Below are 23,233 nucleotides of genomic sequence, written 5' to 3'. Positions count from 1 at the left end.
CTCAAGTCTTCCTACATCTTTTTCTTCCTTATCCTCTTTCTCTTCATCTGCAAGCATCATTCCAAAGAATTTCTTCCATATTATTTTTCTTTCTTGTACAACCTCTTCAATTCTATTTTTCCAAATTTTGAATGCCCTTCTCTTTGGCATAAAATTCTTTGCATAGCCTTTCATGGCTATTAACATATGATGTTTTCCTAAATCAAGCATAACTTTGGCTAATATAGCTTCTCTCATTTGTCTCTCTGCAGTCAAAGCCCATTTTTATTTTGCACCTATTTAATTGTACAATTTTTCTAGTAATTCCTTACTTAACTCAATTTTTGCATATTTAAAATTCATTATCATGTCTATAACTACATGTTTAACTTTCTCTTTATCTATCTTTTCAAAAATATCATACTTAATATATTTAAAACTAGCTAATCCTACTAAACTCCTCAAATTTGTAATACCTTTTCAATGTCTTGAGTCTCTTTCCTCGGAATAATTTAAAATTGGCTCAAGTCATCTAACTCGGTCCTCTCAAACTTATCATCATCATCATCCTTTGGTTTAACAACCAAATTTCTCCTCAACTTCTTCTTTTGTTGGCCTTTCTTGGCCTTTGTAGCATCTAATGTCCTCTTCCTAAGACTTTTTCCTTTAATAGGCCTTGTGATTTTAGTAATTCATTTCTTTAGTGGCTCAACAACTACAAGACTTTCTACCTTAGACATCTTCTTAGTGACTCTCTGAGGTGTAGTCATGGGTTAGGTTGTCACTTTCTTAAATTTCTTCTTCACCTTAAGCTCAACTACAACAACTTCTTTCCCTTTGGTTTCCATAAGCTCAGAAATAACTAGCTCTTTACCCTTTCCTTCATGTTCTTCTTGATCATCAACTTCATCACTATTGAGATCCTCTCCTTTACCTTTGGCAATAAGAAGTGGTGTTTCTCCGAGATTACCTTCCAAGACTTGGATCATCTTCTTTCTTTTCCCATCCAACTTAGGTACATTGGTTTTCATCATCATCTTAATTTTTTCAATATCATATGTATTCAAGGGTTTAAAATTATTACCAATCTCTTAAGCTAATAGAGCTACAATTGTGGTTGACACTTCATCAATATTTACTTCATAATGCATAGGTATTAGCCATGCCATGCTAGGTATAACAACCTATACATATGTATAATATATATCAACAAGAAAACATATGCGATCATAGTATTGATCAATGACCAATTTAGGAATTCTAAACATGTTCTTTATCTTCCTCTTGAAGTCCTCAAATTATCTATCAATTATGGTTTTAAAATTCCCACCTATCTGATTAATAAATTTATTTATTTTCTTGGTCACTAGCTTGGACTTATCCCAAACAACATATCCTATAGTAGGAAATGAAATGTGCACATAGAAAAATATGCATATGATATGAGAAGAAAACTTACAAGATGTCTTCTTTTTCATCCTAATCACTCCAATGGTCTCTACGAATTGTACCAATTGCAACTCAGAAAAATCTTAGTTGTGGTCCTTCTTGACCAATATATAGCCCATATCAATAGCTATAAATGCCACACTATTTAGTCAACTTGACTAACAAAACTTATGAGCAATCACCTTAACTAAAAATTAGATCACAAGATCCTCAATAATATTGATGACATACCTTGGTCATTCTACTTTACATTTGTGAGGTTTTAAATCACATCCCTTTCTTGACAAAAAATAGTCTTCAATTAGTCCAAAATAGCATAAACAATCACATGATGAATAATGGACTTTATGACTCTAACTGGTCCATTCTCCAACTATAGTTTCATGTCATGTATCCTTATCAACATGATCTTTATCCATTCAACTTTTAATACTTTTGGACATTTTGGGGAATGATTTAACTCTTTCTTTTCCATGACCTTCTTCTCATCTTTCAATATCCCATTGTTACACAACTTGCCATAGGGATTCCTTAGCTCAAAATTTGTTATCTCTCCAATCTTACACATATAACATGATTTGACATCATGAACCGTAATCACTCTAAGTGGAATCACATATAATTCTCCTAAAAAATTTCATGTCCAAGCAATGTCAAGATATGCTCTGAATGTTGGTAGAGGGCATGCATCATTGTAAACAATTTGATCATTCTTCTCCCTTAGTTCCTTCTTCTTCTCACTCGTAGATGCAGATGATGGCATTCTTGCACTCTAGGGTTTCAAAATAAATAACTTTCTAACTTTGCAAATCGGCTCAAATAATTTTGCACAACATTCACATTAAGCCAATGGTATGCACTTGAATCTCTTTGTAACTCACATAAATCGATCTACAAATTGCCATAATTCTTCACTCTGTAAACTCAATAACCTAGTGAGTCAAAATGAACTTCAAAAATTAATTATATAGCTTCAAATAGTCAAATTGATCTTCCATTAAATGCTCCATGTGATTATTAGGTGTACATTGGGTGCATTATAGTTTTCTAAGCTTACTCAATAAAACTCAGCACACACATCCTTTAACTTCACTTGACTAGTATCATAACTTGGTTCATAATGATATTCAAAATTGGCACTTGATCTATCAAATTTTCAACTCAACACCACAATTCAACTTTAACTTAAACATTAACATCTTTCCTTATGTATCTTCAATCATGTTGATTTGGACTTATATGCATGTAGTATTAGGAACTAATGTATGATATATAAATTTGAAACGTAGTTCCATACATACCTTATTATTTAGTTTGAGGTAGGGGAATCACCTAATCCATTGAATTTGGTGATTACAACATCTCCATTTTTACTATTGCCTTTATTTGACTTTTTTATTCATGTTTGATTCATTTCACTCCTTACTTCTTTAGTATTGTCCTTTGCCTTTCCATTGTTTACCTCAACATTTAGTGTTAATGCTCGGTATAAAGAGTCATGTCTTAGATGACTGACCTTCTTACAATTAAAATATAATTGTCCAAAATTCATCTAGTTAGTAGATCTTCCTCTAAGATGTATCCTAGCCTAATTTTTTGCAATGTGTTCATACTTTCCACACTATTGACATTTACCCAAGTATTATAATCCCAATTTATGGTATTACCTTTCTTAGGTTCTTTTCCTTGACCTTTAGGTGTCCAATTTTTCTTTGCCTTAGATCTATAATCTTGTGACTTATGACCATACTTCTGACATGTATAACAGTAACCTTCAAATCTAGAAGTATTTGGTGCATTATTGACCTTTGATCTACACTCATGTGCTTGACGACCTTGTTTATTGCAAAAGAAGAAATAATTAATTAATTTAGGTTTATGTTTTGACTTACCAATCTTTCTCCTAAAAATGTTTGATGTATGGTTTTCTTTTCCATAGTGATATCATAAAAGTTTCTTGTTCTTTAGCTTGGTATTTGTATTAATTCTTTCTCCTTGCTTGACACTTGATAGGAACTCAGCATAGCCTAGTCTAGAGGCATTAGGAGGTCTCCTTGGTGCATTCATCTATTCATTTATAAATCTCATATCCTCTTTAGGTTTGTTCAACCTCTCAAAATATTCCTTTTTAGCCTTCAACTCATTTTTTAGTATGTCATTCTTATATCTCACATTTATAATCTCCAACTCCTTTCTTGTAATCTCATGATTTACACTTATCAACTGATTGAGCATATCAAAATAATTATGTGTTATCTTCTGTACTTCTTTTATTCTTTCATCAAGTCTTGTTAATAACTATCTCTTTTATTTATTAGATATTTCCCTATCATCTTCATCCTTTGATTTTTCTTCCTCGACCTTTTTCTTTTGTTTGGTCACTTCAAATAGGCTTAGTACTTGAATTTCATGTTCTCTTTTCAATTCTCTAACTTCCTCATTCAAGGTATTATTCCTCTCCAATAAATCTTCTATTTTTGTATCACATTCACTTGAATTTCCTTCATCAAATAGTTCTTCAATTGTTTCTTCTTGGTATTAGATTTCATTTTGTTGTATAGCCATCTCCTTCTTTTCAAGGATTTCCTTAATGTTTCCTTTGTGGCCTTTACTTTTTCATATGCAAGATGAACATCAATCTTCTAGTTCTAAGTGATCTTTCCTAGTTTTCAGGCTTCCATCTTCAAGATATTTTACTCCCAAGTGGTTAGAATTCTGCCAAGAGTACATAGATCTGATACCAATTATTGAAAATCTAACAGGGAAAGTGTGATACTAAGAGGGGGCATGAATCAAGATCTATAAAACTTCATTCATCTCAACATGAAATATATTTGATATCACCACATAAAACCCTCACTAAAAATTCATCTCATATCAATAAAACTATTTACATCAACATAATATCCAATCTACCTTTTAATTGCATAAATATAAACTCATTAATACATATCACATTAACACACATATTTGGTAATGCATAAACCCTCCAAGGTGAAGGTAAAACTATGATGGGGATGACACCCACAAAATCTTCACTACTACAAAAATAAAGTTGTGCATGTTAAGGCTACAATGATTTGATCACTTTTGATTATCTACCTTATTAGGGTTCTTCCCTATTAAAGGCATAAGATAGTGACTAGGTTCTACCTTGGTTAAATGATTTTAACATCACAATAAAGTCAGTAATCTATTAGGAGATTTACATAAGCCTATTAAAGCTACTATGTTAAGAGATTTAAACCATAAAACACCTATTAGAATATTCAATACTTGATATTTTAGTTAGAACTTGAGTGCTTGATAACATATCTCCTCTATGAAATATAGGATCACCTTATTTTCATAGATCTCCTCTGTTTCTACTCAAAACTCTTGACTACACTACTTGATCTCTACACTTTGATTCACCACCAAAAAAATTCTCTTCACCTATTCATGTGCATACTTCCCATCATCATATTGAATTAGGTCATATACCATCCTTAAATAGATAAATGGGTGAACCTTCTAGATCCAAATCAATGATCTAGAATCAATCTTTTTCTGTTTAGACCTTACATTTTTTTAATTGGTGAATTGTGATGCCTAGAGATTAATGATCTCCCTTTGAATGTGTAATTACCTCCTTGATTACCTCCTCGATCTTGAAAAAAAAACTTCCATCTCGATAAAAATGGTTAACATAGGATTCAATGTCATTCCAAACAAAATGTTAAATTGTGTTACTCGACACTTATATCACATTAGTGCTTGGCATGAACTATTTTGTCATTTTATCCTTTGACTTTAATTGTGCTTGACATGAATTGAATATTTTGGCCTCTATAAGACTTGGCATACACTATTAACTCTTACTAACTTGACATCCATTGTTATCTTTGATAAGCTCGGTAATCATTAGAGTACTCGATGACCATTAGCTTACTCATAAATAACTATCGATCAACACATTACTTGGAATATATACAAGTCCACATTCCTTTTCTTAGCCTAAATAGGATGACTTGGTTATAGTGATGATCAAATAATCCTAACTTTTGAATGGCTAAGTTTGTCACACTAATAGACAACATGACTTAAGGATCAATAGACTCACCAAGTATTTTTAGAGTTAACTTGTTAAGATGGCATAAGATATGTAGAATTGGCTTAGGGTTAGGGTTTTTTCAAGGAAAATATATAGCCTCTTGTATAAATATTGAGCTAAAAGAGAGATTCACGATTGTAAAAGGTTTAAGTTACTGGATAATAATATTAGAATTTCTTTTTTTTGACATAGCTGAAAGATTGGGTGAACCATGTTAAATCTTTGCATCTTCTATTCATTTTATGTGTACTTTATTCCTCTATGATATTGGTTATATTTTCATGTAATTGCTATTTTTGTTTCTCTTATCCTAACAAGTGGTATCAAAGAAAGGTTGTTATAGTTATCCTCTATAAGAAGTCTCATAGTTGAGTGGGATTCTCATGATTGAGTGAAAGCAATGGTAGATGAGGGTAAGATGAAGGTTGATAAGTTTAATGGTTACAACTTTTAGTTGTGGAAAATTCAAATGAAGGACTTCAAAAATTATTACAAATTGTATCCATTCAAAAGTTTGGATCATATTCTTCTCATCTTCTCCAAGGGTTGTATCCAATGTTATAGACACACAACTAACAAAAAAGTCTAGTTCCTTGATTGTGCTCATAATTTTTTTGATCTCTTTGTCATTTCTTTCAAAAACCTCAACTTCATTGATTGAAATTATGACCAACCTCTTATTATATCTAATCAAAATTAGATATTTTAATAATTCAAGAAGTTCTCTTTCATTCTCAACTTGCACATCATCATACTGGTCTTCTATAAGCTTTATTGTCCTCATATAAGTTTTGAGTAATAGCTTAACATTTTAAGATATAGTGTTTATTATATCATAACTAATCAAAGTATATAATTTTTCCACTATGTCTTTTCTCATTTTTTTGTCTTTGTGAATAGCTCTTGGTAACCTTTCTTCCAACCTCCTGAATAAGAGGTTAGGAATACTTCATTGGAGTTTTGCTGCATTCTTCTTAAATTTTAACAAATATGTTATAATGGAATTTTCAAGTAGTCTTTTTTTGTCTTCAATATACCTCCAATAAAATTTATACACTTAGTCTAAATTTCCATCACGCTCAATCTTGGTGGTTACCCTATTCACACCTATTTCTCACTTCTTCCTTTTCTCTTCTAAGTCCATTTTATGTCCCTATAGTTCCTCTGCAATTTGTTTCTCTTTTTCCTGTTCTTTGTTTTCCTCTTCCTTTTCCTCCTTTTCCTTTTACTTATCCTTTGTGTCTATCTTCTTAACAATAAGTTCTGGTTTCTTAAAACTAGGGCCATGTACCTTGGCCTTCTACCTAGTAGTCTTCTTTGGTTCTTCATGATTTTTCTCCTCTACCTTTATTTCTTTCCTTGTAGATAGTTTACTTGATACTCCTTCTTGATTGTAGGAGAAGATCTTCTAGATGTGTAAATCTCTAGAACAACCTATTCTTATTGATTTCAATGTCATCATCAATCTTAGTAACTATTGCAGCTTGAGTGCGTGTACCTTCTATCATAGATTCCTTAATCTACTCACTGATTGATGGTTCAAGTTTTTCCTTGGCATGAAGTTCACTTGTCATTTTATTTGCCTCTTTCCATTACTCTTTTTCAAAACCTTTTTCCTCAGCTATATTTTACATCATCTTTTCAATTTTTCTTTTCCTTGTTCCACTATATAGTTTCTCTCTCACTACACTTGATTTTTCAAGTTACATTTACCTCATCTCTCACATGTTGGGTCTCTCTCTTATTCAAATGATAATTTTACATATAGTTCAAGTATTTATTTTTTAACCTCACATCCCATTAGATGAATAAAGATTTTTCTTGGTTCCATTGTTTCCATATATGTATAATCTATTTCCATGATAAAAACATATGAGTTCTTCATACTTTTCAACAACTGATCTTGGTATCCTTATCCTTCATTTCATTTCCATATGAAATCCTTTCACCATTAAAATGTTATATGTTGTAATCATTGAATTTTTTTTCATATTATAATAATGAGTAATCAATTTCATTGTACATTTATCTATTATCTATGTAAAGTCTGGCATATTAGACAACTTGTGCAAAAAGTGAACAAATAAGTACATAATAAGTGACCGAAATATGAAAGGTTGATACTTTTAATGTTTAATCCTATTTATGTTTTTGAGTAATTATTTCCTTAAGATCTTGAAAACATTGGTTTGTTCTCCTTCAGTAACAATTTTGTATGATGTGTGGATAAAGCCTATTGCTAGAAAATTATACCTAGAACTATAATTCATTTTATACTTGAGAATTTTCTTGATTAGTCTCACAATTATTTGTCTAATGTCAAATATGCTCATTTCTCTCCCATTTTACTTTACTTCACTATTCTTCTTCACTTCCTTCTTTACAAGTTTGATTATAATTATAATAGTATGAGTGTCACTCAAACTAGTTGCCTTATGAATTAGCTCATTATTTATCATAGTTGGTTGATCTCCTAGCCAAAAAATATCATCATGTATTATACTCAAGACAATCCTAATCCATTATTTCTCTTCAAATTCCTCATAATCAATAAATTGCAATATGTTAAGGTTCCCTATGTGTTCAAACCTTAGTTTGGATGACTTATCATCACGATAAACTTGATCTAGGTATGTATTGTTATATCCATCTATAATTGTTTTAAATTTATAATGAATGTATCTTCTATGTGCAGAACACCCTTAGAGGTTTGTGAAAATTGATAAAGGGTTCTCTCGTTAATAAAATAAACCATAACAAAAATAAAAAAGCAATAACAAATGCGAGAACAAAATATGGACTTCTTATTATCGCTGCACATGTGGAATTACATAATTCACAAGTACAATATCCTAACCCACGGGAGCCTCCATTATAGTAATTTGCAAGAGTAAGCTGCAAACTACCACCCAAAGATATCCTAGACAATGTTTGAGCCTTTCTTAAAAAGCCAATTTTAGGCTACCTAGGAAGGTTCTAGACACTAAAACTTAATACCTAATGTTGACAGACCCTAACAATACATATAGAGTTGGCCAAATACATCTTTGACAATTATTTTGAAAAATTTTGAGTAGCCCAACTTTGGAAGGCCATAACTCTTGAACCATTATTTTGATTGGCTATTATAAACACTTTTCGAAAATGCTAGCTCCTAAGCTACAAGCTTAGAATGGCACAAGTACCCTTTTGTCAAGTTTTTGGACCTCATCTAGGCACTCTAAGGCCTCCAACAATGGGCCTGAAGATTTTTTTAAAAAAAATTGCACCAAAAATATACAATAACTTCTTCGATACTTAAGCTAGAGCAATGAGATTTTTTATGGTAGGCTTACAACTCTAAAATAAACCTTCATGTAGAAAATGAGAATATTTCAAGCTCATATGACAAACTTACTAAAAATAGCAAGTTCCAAGAAATAACAACCCCCTTATTTAATAGTCCTTATTAAAATGGAAAAGGTTGAAAAGAAAATATTTTTGGATGATTTAAGATTGCTCTTACACCTAGGATGCTTCTGCATTAGACATCCGAGTAATTTGAGAAGTGACCTCGTCATGTCTTAGGTGTTTAGAGGAAAACCAAGATGGTTAACCTCCTCCCTTTCTAGCCATGATAAATCCTATACTAGCCTCCCTTTCCATTTGACCAGGTATTCCTCATAAGTTCTATTCATTGTACCTTTTCCAACACAACTATCCATTATCTCCTTAATCTCCTTTGTAGGTAAACTAGTTGCTAGAATACTTTGTTGCACTTCTACAACTTCATCTCCATCACCTGCTTTATAATACTCTACCAAATCTGAAATATTAAATACTGGTGAAATATTCAATTCAATAGGCAACTCCACTTCATAGCCATTTCTAGAATTGTGCTTTTTCACTATCTTGCATGGTCCAAACTTCTTCATCTTCATCTTATTATATGTACCCATTGAAAAATGCTCCTTCCTCAAATGAACCATGAATTCATCTCTAATTTGAAATTCCTTATACCTCCTTTTCACATCCGCCTTAGCCTTATACTGTGTATTTATTTTTATAATGTGCTTCCTCACCTCCTCATGGATGTTCTTCAAATGTTTAGAAATTTCCTCTACTTCAGCACTAGTTATCTCTACTTTATCCAAAATTAGGATCATCTGGATATAAAGTACTGAGTTCCTTGAACCCAACCATGTCTATCTACATTTTTGTTAGCAAAAGTTGTCTTCTACGAAGAGCATTTGCAACTTTGTTAGACTTCCCACTCCTATGTTTCAAAACAAATGTATAACTCTACAAAAACTAAACCCACTTCAAATGCTTTTGATTTAATTTTCCTTGACTATTCAATCATTGCAAAGTTTGATGATCACTTCTTCGATGCTTGAACTATAGCATAAATTTTTTGATCATAAAAAATATATTTTCTTTTTACATCATTTAATTTCTCACTGAAATAAGAAACAGATCTATCTTCTATGCTCAAAACAACTCCTATTGTAGTACCACTAGCATCACAATCTATTTGAAACAACTTGATAAAATTAGGAAGTGCTAAAATAGGTTTCTTAGTAACTTTCTATTTCAACAAATTAAAACTCTTATTTTCTCATATAGTCCACTTAAATTCTTTCCTAATCCCCTCTCATTGTTTCATTCAAGGGTCCACAAATAATACTAAAACCTCTTATGAACTTTCTTTGAAAACTAGCTAGTCCATGAAAAGATCTTACTTTTGTCACACTTCTTGGAGTAGGCCATGCAAGGATAGCCTTCCATTTTTAGACCTTCTAGTGAGACTGCAAATCTCAAGTACGCCAACTCCTTCTTTACAAAACTACACTTCTTTAGGTTTATCAACAACTTTTCTTCCCTCAACTTATCAAATACCTTTAGAATATGGATCAAGTTCTCCTCCAATGTCTTACTAATGATCAAAATATCATCTAGGTAAATAATGAAAAACTTACCCAGAAACTCCTTTTGTACCTCATTCATGAGCCACATGAAAGTGCTCAGTGCATTGATTAGCCCAAAAGGCATGACTAACCACTCGTACAGTCCTTCCCTTGTCATGAAAGCATACTTCCCCTCATCACCTTCTTTGATAAAAATCTAATGGTACCCACTCTTCAGATCTATCTTTTTGAAATACTGAGCCCCACCCAAATAGTCCATAATATCATCCATCCTTGGCAATGGAAATATACACTTGATTGTGATCTTGTTTATAGCATGAGAATCTATACACATCCTCCATTCTCCATTCTTATTTGGTGCTAATACTACTATTACAACACATGGACTTAGACTCTCTCGAATTAGCCCTTTTTGCAACAACTCATGAACTTGTCTGTTCAACTCTTCACTTTTTGTTGGTTTCATTCTTTGTGTTGCCTTGTTTGGAAAATTGGCTCCTGGAACCAAATCCATATGGTGATTGATCTTCCTCATTGAGGGAAATCCATTGGGCACATTATGTAATACAATGTAAGAAAACTCTCCCAACATATCTACAACTTCAGTAAGTACCTCCACTACTTCTCTACTATCTATTGGAATTATACAAAAACACATATGCTCACACTTCATACCTTTCAAAAACTCTTTTCCATCAACAAAACATATTTTGGCAGCACTAAATACCTTTTCTTCTTTCTCCTTCAATAGCTTCAACTTATTTTTCACTCCATCCTTGGTTAGGGTGTAGGTATTTGCTTTCCCATCATGTACAACATGCCTGTCAAACTACCATAACCTACCAACAACATATGACATATGTCCATAGGTATGATATCACAAAGTACCTCATCCTAATAGCTTCCAATCTTGAACTTCACTAAGCAGTGCTCATTGACCATGAAATTTTGGTCATCTTGCACCCAAGAAATATGGTATGGACATGGGTGTTTCTATCTCTTTAGCTTCAATTTTGTGACCATCATTATCAGTACTTCCATGATCAATGATCAGATCACAACACTTATCTTCACATTTGCACCTTGTGCAAAACAAGTTCCTTCTTTAATTAGGTTCATTCTCACCACTCAGTAGGACTTTACTATTAACTAAGATTTCTCTTTTAGCATCTTTAGAATGTAAGGATCTGACATCTTTGTCAATATGTGCAACTCTAGCCTGGCCTTCTATCCTTCCTTAGCACTAGAAACATTCAAATTCTCCATGCTCTTCTTCTCCATAGTAAAAACATTTTCCATGGAAGCCTCCTATTCTATATCCTTCTCCTCTACCTCTTCCTCTCTAATCTCTATTGCTCTAATCATGGAAATGATAGAAATTATTTCCCCTTGATTTTGACTACTATTTCCAGCCTCATCCTTCTTCTTTTGATCATCATTATAGCCTCCATATGATCATCCACCAAATCTTCCACCATGACCTCTTCCACTATTCTTGTTGTCAAACTTCTTGCTTAGTTTCTTTTCAACTCTTAGGGAAAATTGGTATGCCTCCTCAATACTATTCATTCAAACCAAAATTAGCTCATCCTAACTTTTCCTTAACCCATTAAGATAATAGGCTAATTTTTCCTTATCAGCTTCTACATTGTTAGTTCTAATGAGAACTTGATAGTACTCTTTGGTATACTCTTGAACAGATTTTCCCGCTTGCTTCAACCCTTGCATTTTCTTCAAAAGATCAAGCTCATAATCCACAAGAATGAATTGTCACTTCAATTTGGCTATCATTCGATCCCATCTGGTGATTTTGTCCTTTTCTTTACTATTTCACTCCAACTAAACCTCCTACCACTAGATCTTTGCATGTCCCTTTAGTTTCTCCTTCACAAACTTGACCCTATTAAGATCATCAATATCTTCATATCCAAAGTACTCCTCTAGTTCATTGATCCAAATGATCAACTCCTCTTGGTTAAGATTTCCTAAAAATGTGGGAACCTCAAATTTAGGTCTTTTTCCAATCTTGGAGATGGAGTTAAAATGCCCCTCTTCCTCTGGGTTTAGAACTGCCTCTAGTTAGACATTTTCTTCTTCTTCATCCTCATCTTCACTTTCATTTTTTCTTATGGAAATATTTATTTGTCTACACATTTGTTCTTCCAATACTTGTATTTATCTTTGGAGGGCTCTAAAATCCTTAGGTGTAACGCCTATGGCTCTTCTACCATGCTCTCTTCATGGAGGCATTTTTGTGCTTTCACTAAAACCCTAGTGCAAACTGCCTCACAATTGATGATCTATCTACATGCTAAGCCAAAACCATGGTCTTGGTGTGAACTACCTCACAGTTGGCGATCTATTCACACACTCAAGAACTCTAGCTCTAACACCACTTGATAAAGGGTGCTCCCCTAAATACCATAAACCATAAAAGAAATAAAGAAATAATAACAAATTTGAAAACAAAATATGGACTTCATATTATTGCTACAAATGTGGAATTACAAAATTCACAAGTACAATATGCTAACCCACATGGGTGCCTTCATTATAGTATTCTACAAGACTAAGCTATGAACTACCACCTAGAGTTGTCCTAGACAATGTTTGAGTCTTTCTTAAATAGGCAATTTTAGGCCACTCGAGAAGGATCTAGACATTGAAACTTAATATCTATGGCCAAAAAACCCCAACAATACATATATAGTCAGCCAAATACATCTTTGACAATTATTTTAGAAATTTCAGGTAGACCAACTTTGGAAGGCCATAACTCTCAAACTATTTTTTCGATTGGCTATTATAACCACATTTTAGAAATTTCAGCTCCTAATCTATAGGCTTGGAATAATGCAAGTGCCCTTCCCTCAAATTTTCAAACCTCATCTAGGCACTCTAGGGCCTCCAATGGTGATCCTAAAGATTTTTCCGCAATTTTTTCAGCAAAAAATCTGCAATAAATTCTCTGATATTTAACTTGGAGCAATGAGATTTTTACAGTAGGCTTAAAACTATAAAATGAACCTTCATGTAGAAATTGAGAATATTCCAAGCTCATATGACAAACTTATTAAAAATAGCAAGTTCCCAAAAATAGAAATCTCCTTGTCTACTAGTCCTTATTAAAATAGAAAAGGCTAAAAAGAGAATGTTTTTGGGTGATGCAAAACTGCTCTTACACCTAGGATGCTCATGCATCAAAAATGCACTCGCATGGTCATCTACTACAAAAATTAAGGATGTTGTTTGAATTGATAATGGGGTCTCTCATTGACATTATAGATTTATGGGATTTCCATTGTAATTGTTTCCTTTAACAAACTAAAATTCAAGACTTAAGATCAATTCAGAAGATGATAATGTTGGAAATTTAAAGACTATGCTAAGTCACTAAGAGGTGAGGGATGAATCAATAACCTTTAAAATTTCTACCAATATCAATTCTTAATATAATAAACCAATTAGATCTTAATTCATCACATTTGATCTAATTGCATGCATGAGAAACTGAAAACATAAAGCATCCATAATACTTGAACATAGAGATTTGGTGACCCAGAAACCTTCCAAATAGAAAGTAAAACTAGGGTGGGGATGATACCCACAAACTTTAGTACTATAGCATAAAGTTGTCTGGTTAAGGCTTACATTGATCACTTATGATGATCTTCCCTGTTAGGAGTAAATAAGACTACTAGGTCCACCTTGTGAGAGGATTTACAAATATACAATGAAGTATGCACTTGGTAACACTAGTACATTTGACCCCATTTGTAGACCAAAAATTTTGACCATCTAATAAAATAGGGTTAAATTGGTCATAATATGCAAGGAAACATATCTTATTTATAAAAATACATGCCCGTGTTGGTCAAAAATTTGACCAACATGAGCTTAAATGTAAAAAGGGCAATTTTAGCCCATTATCATTGTATTCTTGATGTGCACATGGGAGAGTCAAGGGTTTTCTCAATTCTCGAAGAAATTCATGCGATTGCAGAGCAAGAAAATAATCAACTGATAGTAGAAGACAAGCTCTGTAAAACTACAAAATTCATGCTATTGCAGAGCAAAGAAATGATCAATTGACAATAGATGGAAGACAAGCTTGGTAAAACTACACTATTCAAAATTCTATTCTCTAGTTTTAACTAAATATTAATTTTAGAAAACTACATTCTCATTTTTATAATACAAGAAGAGATTATTTTGCACGTAGTCTTGTTGCATTATTGTTGAACCCTTATTTAGAACCCCCTATTGCCATTAGTATATCTAGTAGCTAGGGCAAGGGAAATCTAGTTTGATGATGCAGGTAATATTTGTTTAACTTGTACTTTTCATGTTGTTTTATTTTTCCCTGTACAGGACTCCCACATTCCCTTTAGCCTCTATTTTAATTTAGACTGAGATCAATTTACTCAAGACAACCACTCAATCATCATTATTGCCAACACCAAAAAATTTGTCCACATTCATTAAATTGTATCTATGAATAAAACTTCCATCATGTGCAAAACACACTCCTGCATATGATCCTATTTCTAGGCTCCACCTTAATGAAGTATCATAAAATGGATCATTATGCTTAGTCATCATAAAATTTATCTTAGCTTGTGGAAGGATAGAAATTCCTATGGTTGCCACTTGCCACAAACCATTGGAGAGTACCAAATAATTTCAAGCATATGTGCTTTTGGAGTATATGATAGTGAGGGTGGATCATGAATATTTTAATATCATTTGTCTATCTCCTTTTAATAGTGTTTTCTCTTTGCTATGGGAACCCCAATAAAATAGGTAGTGTTAAAAGGCATATTATGGCCCCAAACAAGAAGATTACATAGAGAAGTTGATGCAAATTTAGTATGCAATAATAGATTGGTCATGATGCTAGCTAGTTGGATTGGGTCCTAGTCAATATACAAGTAGACCTGATAATCTCCAAACCAATATATACTATGATGGGCTCATGAGCAAAAATAAACTAATTATGACCCACCCAATTCTAGTTTCTGCAAACTAAGATTAATTTTGGGCAAATAGGTATATATATGAGTAGAGCTCATAATCTTCAAACCAATATACTATGATGTGCTCATTGTTAGAAATACACTAGTTATGACCCACCCAAATCTAATTCCTAGAGACTAAGATGGATTTTGTATACATAGATAGATATAGAAGTTGACCTCGCAATCTCCAAACCAATATCATAAAAAATACACTAATTATGACCCACCCAATTCTACTTTGTGAAAACTCATGTATTTTGGGAAAATAGGTAAACCATTCAAAGGAACCTAGACTTTCTCATGTTTCTTCTCCATGTTCAAAAACTCAAGAATGACAATTGGTTTAAAGATAACCTTAAATGATGTGTGACTCAGAAATAGAGGTGGAAGTGGTGGAGGCCTTTCTATTGGAGGATTCTAAAGAAGAGCTATGTCAAAAGGGAACCAGGGAGGGAAGAACTTGCATGAGCCTGGTAAAGGGGAAAACCCCCTATGCTTTGAATTTCATAAGAGGGCCAATCAAGTGGTCTTGAATCGATACTATTTTATCACTAGTTACTAGTAATAGAAATTTTAGCCATACACAATTGGAACACTATTATTACTAAAGTGTACAACCCCTGCCATGCTTGCAGCATGATTTATGTGGGAAATATTTGGTACATCTTTCATACCTACTATTATATTATGCTCTACCACACTTTGACCTGCATGCTGACAAGTAATTGTAGATATTGCTATCAACATGTCAGTTACATTATGAACAATGAAAATAACACTAACATTGAGTGATGATAATTCTATGTTTGTCTAATCTGCTATCTTTGTGAATTGATAAGAAGATCTATCCTTTAACATATCAATTTCTTCCTCTCTTTTAAATTTCACAACCAACTAGACAATAGTATTTCTTGTCAAAGGCATCTCCTGCTAGATGAGTGTTAGTTGGTGTGGAGAGCACCCAAAACTTCAATATGCCAATTAAGCAATATTTATTTCATTGATAATCCTTAAAATTTCCAGCTCAACAATTGACCAACATCCACACGTTTTCTCAAAAATGGTGCAAAAATCTCTTCAACTACAAACTGCTTTCCAATACCTAGGAAATCCAATTTGACATTCCCTTTTCTTGTATAGGTGACCAAGATATTGCTTTTTCCCCTTTTCATCTATAAAAATTATAGGATTCCCTTCTTCCATAGCTATCTCAACCAAATATGTGGTCATTGTTCTCTCCAGCACCACTTTATCAATGCTTTGTCCATTTTCCTCATTCATTGCTGCTTTGTCTAAATTATTGACCTGGTGAAACTCACATCTTTTTATAAACCCTCTCAAATTATTTTCATCCATTAGGCACTCACTTTTAAGAGCACCTCAAGATTGAAACTTAAAACCTTCTTGAGCTTCTCACATGTAGCTCACAGCTACATCGTACATACATTACTAGGAACATCAATTTCATATCAATTTTGATAGAAAAAACATGCAAAATTCTTGAAAAAGATGTCATCAAAATCTCTTCCACCTAGAGAGTGGTTAAAGGCATGAGCTAAGATCTTCACTTCTCCCTTCTTGAAGGCTACTACATAGACTTGCATGTTGGCATGTCCAACATCAACAAATACAACATTAAGAAAATTAGTTTCATGAAAACCTATATTATAAATACCATAGACCAAACAAGGCATAGACGTGGTCTTGTGAACCAAACAAAGTGGATTTAGGTTCACACTAGAAGCAACATTGAAAAAAACCCTACACTCAATATCAATGTAAAATGAAATTTGAATACAAAAATCTACAATTATTGTCTTCAAATTATCTTTTGGTACACATTTTTTTATCATATTTTATAATTATCTACTTGATATTTATATTTACCTCTTTTTTTTGCTCAAAGTCTCTACAAAAGAACATTAATGGATGCTCTTACACTCTGTGCCAAAGGAAACATTGTAAAATAAGTTGAGGTTAAGGACAATCAATTTTTTATGGCCAAGCATTTACAGGTATGTGTACTATTTTGGTTTCTTTGATTTTGTAGTTTACATCACTTCAAATTGCAATTATGCTAAAAAAAAACATAAATAAGAGTTCCTCTATGCTACATATAAATCTAGTCCTTAGAAACTGTGGGAATGGGGTGTGCCAGGGAGATAAGAGCAATAGCTTACAATTAATGGTAACAGAAAGATGAAGCAAAACATAATGTATGCACATTATTATGTCAATCATCAAGCACTCTATTTAGAGCAGCATGGATAGTCCATCTAATAAATTAGATCATCTATTTTAGATAAAAATATTTTTGGCATAATTAAGCACAATGAATATAATTACAAAAATATATAGCTACAATAGTGAAACACTTTACAAAGAGACCCAATTGGAGGAGGCTATGCCAATCTTGCAAGATCTAGATAAGAGTGATAGTCCATTGAAATCTAATATTTATTCATGTTAGTTTTATGCATCTAACACACCCAAATCCATTAAAAAAGGTAAGACTCTACATTTTGAGATGCACTTAATTTTTTTTCAAGTAAATAAAAACTTTGTAGATCCTAAACTTCTAAGCATGTATTCAAAGTGTGGTAGTTTCAAGGATACACTTGAATTGTTTAAAAAAAATCATTCATCTCAAATTGTCCCATAGAATGTTATGATAAGGTATTGTATTATTAATGGGATTTTTAATGATGCCCTTATAATCTATTACCAAATGTAGAGGACAAGGGTTTTCCCAAACATTTTTGCATTCACCCTTGTTCTCAAGATTTGTGCAAATCTGGGTTTTCTTTTCCATAGTAAGAAAGTTCTTGATTGCATAGTCAAGAATGGGTTTGAGTTTGAAGATTATTTAGGGAGTACTCTCATTGACATGTACCCAAACTATGGGGAATTTAAGGATGCATGCCAAGTGTTTGAAAAAATGTGTTAAAGAGAAGTGTTTCCACAATATTTGCAAACCAAACATATCCATTCAAACTAGAGATGTCACTTTGGGGAAACATCCATTTGATTTATCTACTCTCATATGGGACAGTGAAAGCCTGATATTTAAAAAAAAAGTATTTTGAGCCATTTCTTGTAGTTATGAGTCCTATTTCAATGAAGCATTACCTAGACTTCATTGTTAATGGAAGTTATAAAATTAGGAGCATTTGGAAAAATAAGGTCTATAACTTCTTCTTTGTGAATGGATTTATCTATTTAGAGACATAGTCTTTGGTAGAAATTGAGCATTATGCTCATGACCCTGAGTCAACCAAGCATTAAATAGAAGTGGTTGAGGGAGCTATAGATGTATGCATTGGAGAGGTTGAAGCTTTTTGTAAGTGGGTAGGTTGTGTAGTGATGATAAATGTAGAGTATCATAGTCTTGGACTTTGACAAGAATATAAAGAAGGATCAAAGCTTGAGAGGAATTAATTGGCGGTGGACGAGCATAGAGTTTGACCCATTTGCTGCCTTTAAGACTATGCTAGTGTATGGGAAAAATTGTATTGATTATTTTGATGGAAACGTTATGTTCTCAACTAATATTAAAATGTGACACATGTAAGTATTTGTAAATTTTTTAGGAAATTCTATCAGTATCAACATATATAATAATTCCACAAGTTCAGATATTTTTTTTTTTTTTTTTTTCTAGATTTTGATGGGTATCTATTACAACTCCACTGAATGTATGTAGAAAATAGGCATATAGAAGTAGTAATATGGGGAGACTCTGTATTGCCATCCTTCAATTTTTTTTTTTACAAAGTTGGCTTGATGGAACCAATTTTGCACCATTTCAAATAATCTAAATGGATACAATTATAGGCATAAGAGTCTCACAAAGAAAATGTATTTGGAATATTGGCTTCATAATGCCAAGAATAGGAAAAATATGAAAACATGAAGATCAAACTATTAGGTAGGGAAAGAGTTTGGCTCTAGAATAAGCTTTTTAAGAAAATGGTACTCATGTATTTATTTGATAACATTGTACTCATGTGTGATAATCATGTATTCAGGTTACAACATTGTACTCAAACTTCTTCTATTTAATAAAAGAGATATTTTTTTGGTGTGGTTGGGTTTTATCCCTCAAGCTTGAGGGTTTTCTAGTAATGACTATTTGTCATCTAGTGGTGTTGATGTATGTAACTTGATATCTTTCTATTTTGATTTGTTTAATTTTTTAATGATATTATCTAGTTCCTATTGTATTCATATTGGTGGAGGTTCTTACTCATCTTTGTATTTGACTCATGGCATGGGTGGTGGATACATAGGTGGTAGTGGCTCATCCTATTATTAAACTGTAAGTATAATTGTCAAATTTTCTACTATAAAATTTTAGTCTTTGATAGTGAAGATTAATCTTTTGTTTGTGAGAGCTTACTAGGGTTTGAGTAGTAGACTACAGAGCTGTCTTAGTATGATGTCTCCTTAACACATCTCTATGGCATACAGATATGTGATCATGAGGTTGCCGTAGGCTAGAATAGAATTAAGCTCTGAGAGGCATACCTTAATTTTTTAAAGGAAACATTCTTTTTATATGAGAAGAGGCTCTTGTAGCTTGAGGTGGTTGAATGAGAATCAAAGTGCAGAAATATTATACAAGTTGCTAGTTGGTAGCTTAAGAATTTGAAGAGGTTCTGGTGGTAGCATTTACTATTTCATAAATTAAAGATATTACTATCTTAGGTGTAGGAAGGCATAGGATGCAAGATGAGTAGCACATTATTATTTTCTTTAATCTGGAACTTTGTTATTTTGTAGGAATTTTCGTAGAATGACTCTTGTAGATAGAGATTCTATGCATCATCTCCAAATGTATATTACGAGTACATTTTGGTATTATAGATCTTCTACTGATCTACAAATGTTTGCACATTCTTGCCTTTCTGGCACTTTTAATGATGGGATGTTGTTAGATCAGCAAGATGTATCTAAGTTTGAACTAGTATATGGAAAACTAGAAGATTTCCTTTGTGATTGCTGCAAAGTGCTTCATTATGCCCTTGATACTATCAAAGCCTACCATTAGAAAGAATGTTAGATGGTTTTCTTGTAATTGAGATACAAACCAAGTTGGCATAAATGTTTCCATTATGAGATAATTATTGGTTTTAAGATTTGAGGGAAAGGCATGTTAGATCCTCTACTGTAATGCCCATGTTTCTATGGAACTTAAGTTGTTTAATCTAGACCGATTTTTATTACATTTAGACTATCATCAGTAAAATCCTCAACCCACTACTTTGAAGATAAGTTCTTTCTTTAGAAATTAGGATATCAGTTAATTTAAGGATTAAAGTGGGAAGGTAAAGGGTACACTATACATATATATTTAAAGGTTAATGTAACACTCTCTACAAGGTTTCTTGTAAAGGAACTTAAGCTCCCAAGATAAAGTGAATGTCAAGAAACTTAGACAAAGATGAGCTGAACAAATAGATGGGGGATCTCTTGATGAAATTTTGATGTGTTTGATTATGAGAGTTACCCTTGATTGATTAGAATTGGTCTATGTAATGTATGTATGGGTTTAAGTTGCTATATTTAAGAACTCTAATCCTTCAAAAGAATAACATGTAGGAACACAACTACTTATGGAACCAATTCAATCAAGGTGGATGATTGGAGAAATTTTTCTGTTGATACAACAAAAGGTATGACTTTGATTGAAGAAATTTTTATAGTGTGCTTGATGGAGGTCATCCTTGATTGATTTAGATTGTAGTTATTAATGTAGTTGTGGGTTTATGTAGGATATAGGGATGATAAAGAAAACTACCATTCATGTAGATAATATGGGCTACTTCTCCCAAGATCTTAGCTTTATTAAGATTGTGGACCATGAATCATCCTTTTGATCTATTTGGGTTATGGCTAAAACAAAATTTAGGAGGAATTTGTGCAACCAGAGGGTGGGTGGGGTACAAGGGGATGCTAAACCTAAGACATCTAAGGTATAAATGCCTACTTGGCTTAGTTGTGGCTTGTGGCTATACACTTCTGATACTATTCAATTAAGTTTCACAACTTTCATGGAATCATGTCTGTATAATTGTATTGTTCAAGAAAATAGTGGTAGTGGATTTGTGGAGTTGTGATGTAGGCTGGTCCAATACTGAGATTCTTCTTTCAGATTTGAGTGCTACATTATTATATAGTCAACTCAAAGCTTAGAATGCAATTTAATTGATCCCATTTGACATGAATTGTCATGGGATGGATATATTTTATTGTTATAGCTTGCCATATGTTCTATATTTTAACATTACAACCTACCAAATTTCTTGACCTATTGATACTAGTCATCTAAACAGGTATGCTATTAGATAACAAAGCAACTGAAACATATTAATGCAAGTCTCTGAAATTCATCCCATGCAATGCATTTGAAAGAAGTAAGAATCAAACTAGAGGAATATTGTAACTGCCTCTTGAACTGTGCCTAACTTTAGCAAGCTAGTTAAACCTAATCCTTTTCTATTACATCTCTCTGGGGATCATTAAATGTGCCCCTATCTTTTTTTTTAAATAGAAGCTATATTATGTAAATTATCTTTTACCTTCCCAAGAGTTAATACTTATTACCGATAATGTTTTCTGAATGTGACTTTGTATTGATTTATGCTTGTATAATGGCTTAGTATGGTTTAAATAGTATAACTCACTATCAGACTTTAATGGTTTCAATGGTTCCTACAGAGTATGAGAGCAAAATGAATCAATAACTATTTTTCTTTGCGGTTCATGGTTCCTATGGTTTCAATGGTTCCATAGCCGTGTAAGCATAAGGTTCATTTAAAGCGATCTAGTGTTTCACTCTATCTCCAAACTCTTGAAAGAAGACTTTAGTGTAAGCTACAAAGTCCTTCCTGCATTTTTAGGAACATAGTCTCTTTTATGCAAGTACGATGACCAAGCAAATAAATTAAAGTTCAATGATTTACAAGTGTTTCTTATATAATGATTTGAAGCATCTTTTTTAGGGCAGGTTGTAGATATTGTGTTTTGAAGAGGCCTTGATCTTGCAGCTGCAAGGAGCACATATGTTACCACTTACATGTGAATGATAGTTAAAAGTATTTGTTCTCACAAGGCTTCTCAAAGGATGGCTACACAAAATTTCTCAAGGTTTTTTCATATTGACACAAGGGCTAGGTAGATTTCTCAACCCAAATTTAATTTTCTTCAAACTAAAGCAATGCAATTGGGATTATTTTAGACTTTTTCTGCATACTGACATCTTGCATCCCTCTATTCTTGTGGGATGATCAAAACCACTAGCTATTTTTGTAGAGGGCATCTAGGTTCCCAAATAAAGGAGCATAATAATCACTTCAAGAACCTCATTTGAAGGTACATATTTAATGTCTCTAAACAATTTATTGCACTTAACTATTTAAAAGACTTATTCCCGCATTAGCCATCTCCAATACTGAATCACTACACATAGTCTAGTAGGATGTTTTGTGCTTTGATACCACTATTGGACACTGCATTGTTTCATATTGAAATTTTTGTAACCTAAACTCTGAGAAATTTTGTGAAAAATTTTGCTTTATTTTACCACTATGAAAAGCCAACTAATTTCTCCTTCAAATAAAATATGAGGATTAGCTTCTATGGTTTGCACAAGCTCTGTCCTTTGCTACATGAGAGTTAGGATTCATACTAGGCTGGTTACTTACATAGGTTCTTTGTGAAAATAATTTGATTATTTTAAAATAAAGCATGGAGTAATTCTGAAACTAAATAAAAAACAATTTTTG

This window comes from Cupressus sempervirens, chromosome 8, assembly GCF_028749045.1.
Source record: "Cupressus sempervirens isolate cs-2001-9-10 chromosome 8, ASM2874904v1, whole genome shotgun sequence".
Taxonomy (NCBI): Eukaryota; Viridiplantae; Streptophyta; class Pinopsida; order Cupressales; family Cupressaceae; genus Cupressus; species Cupressus sempervirens.
The sequence above is the reverse complement of the archived record's forward strand: the minus strand, read 5'-3'. Positions refer to the sequence as shown.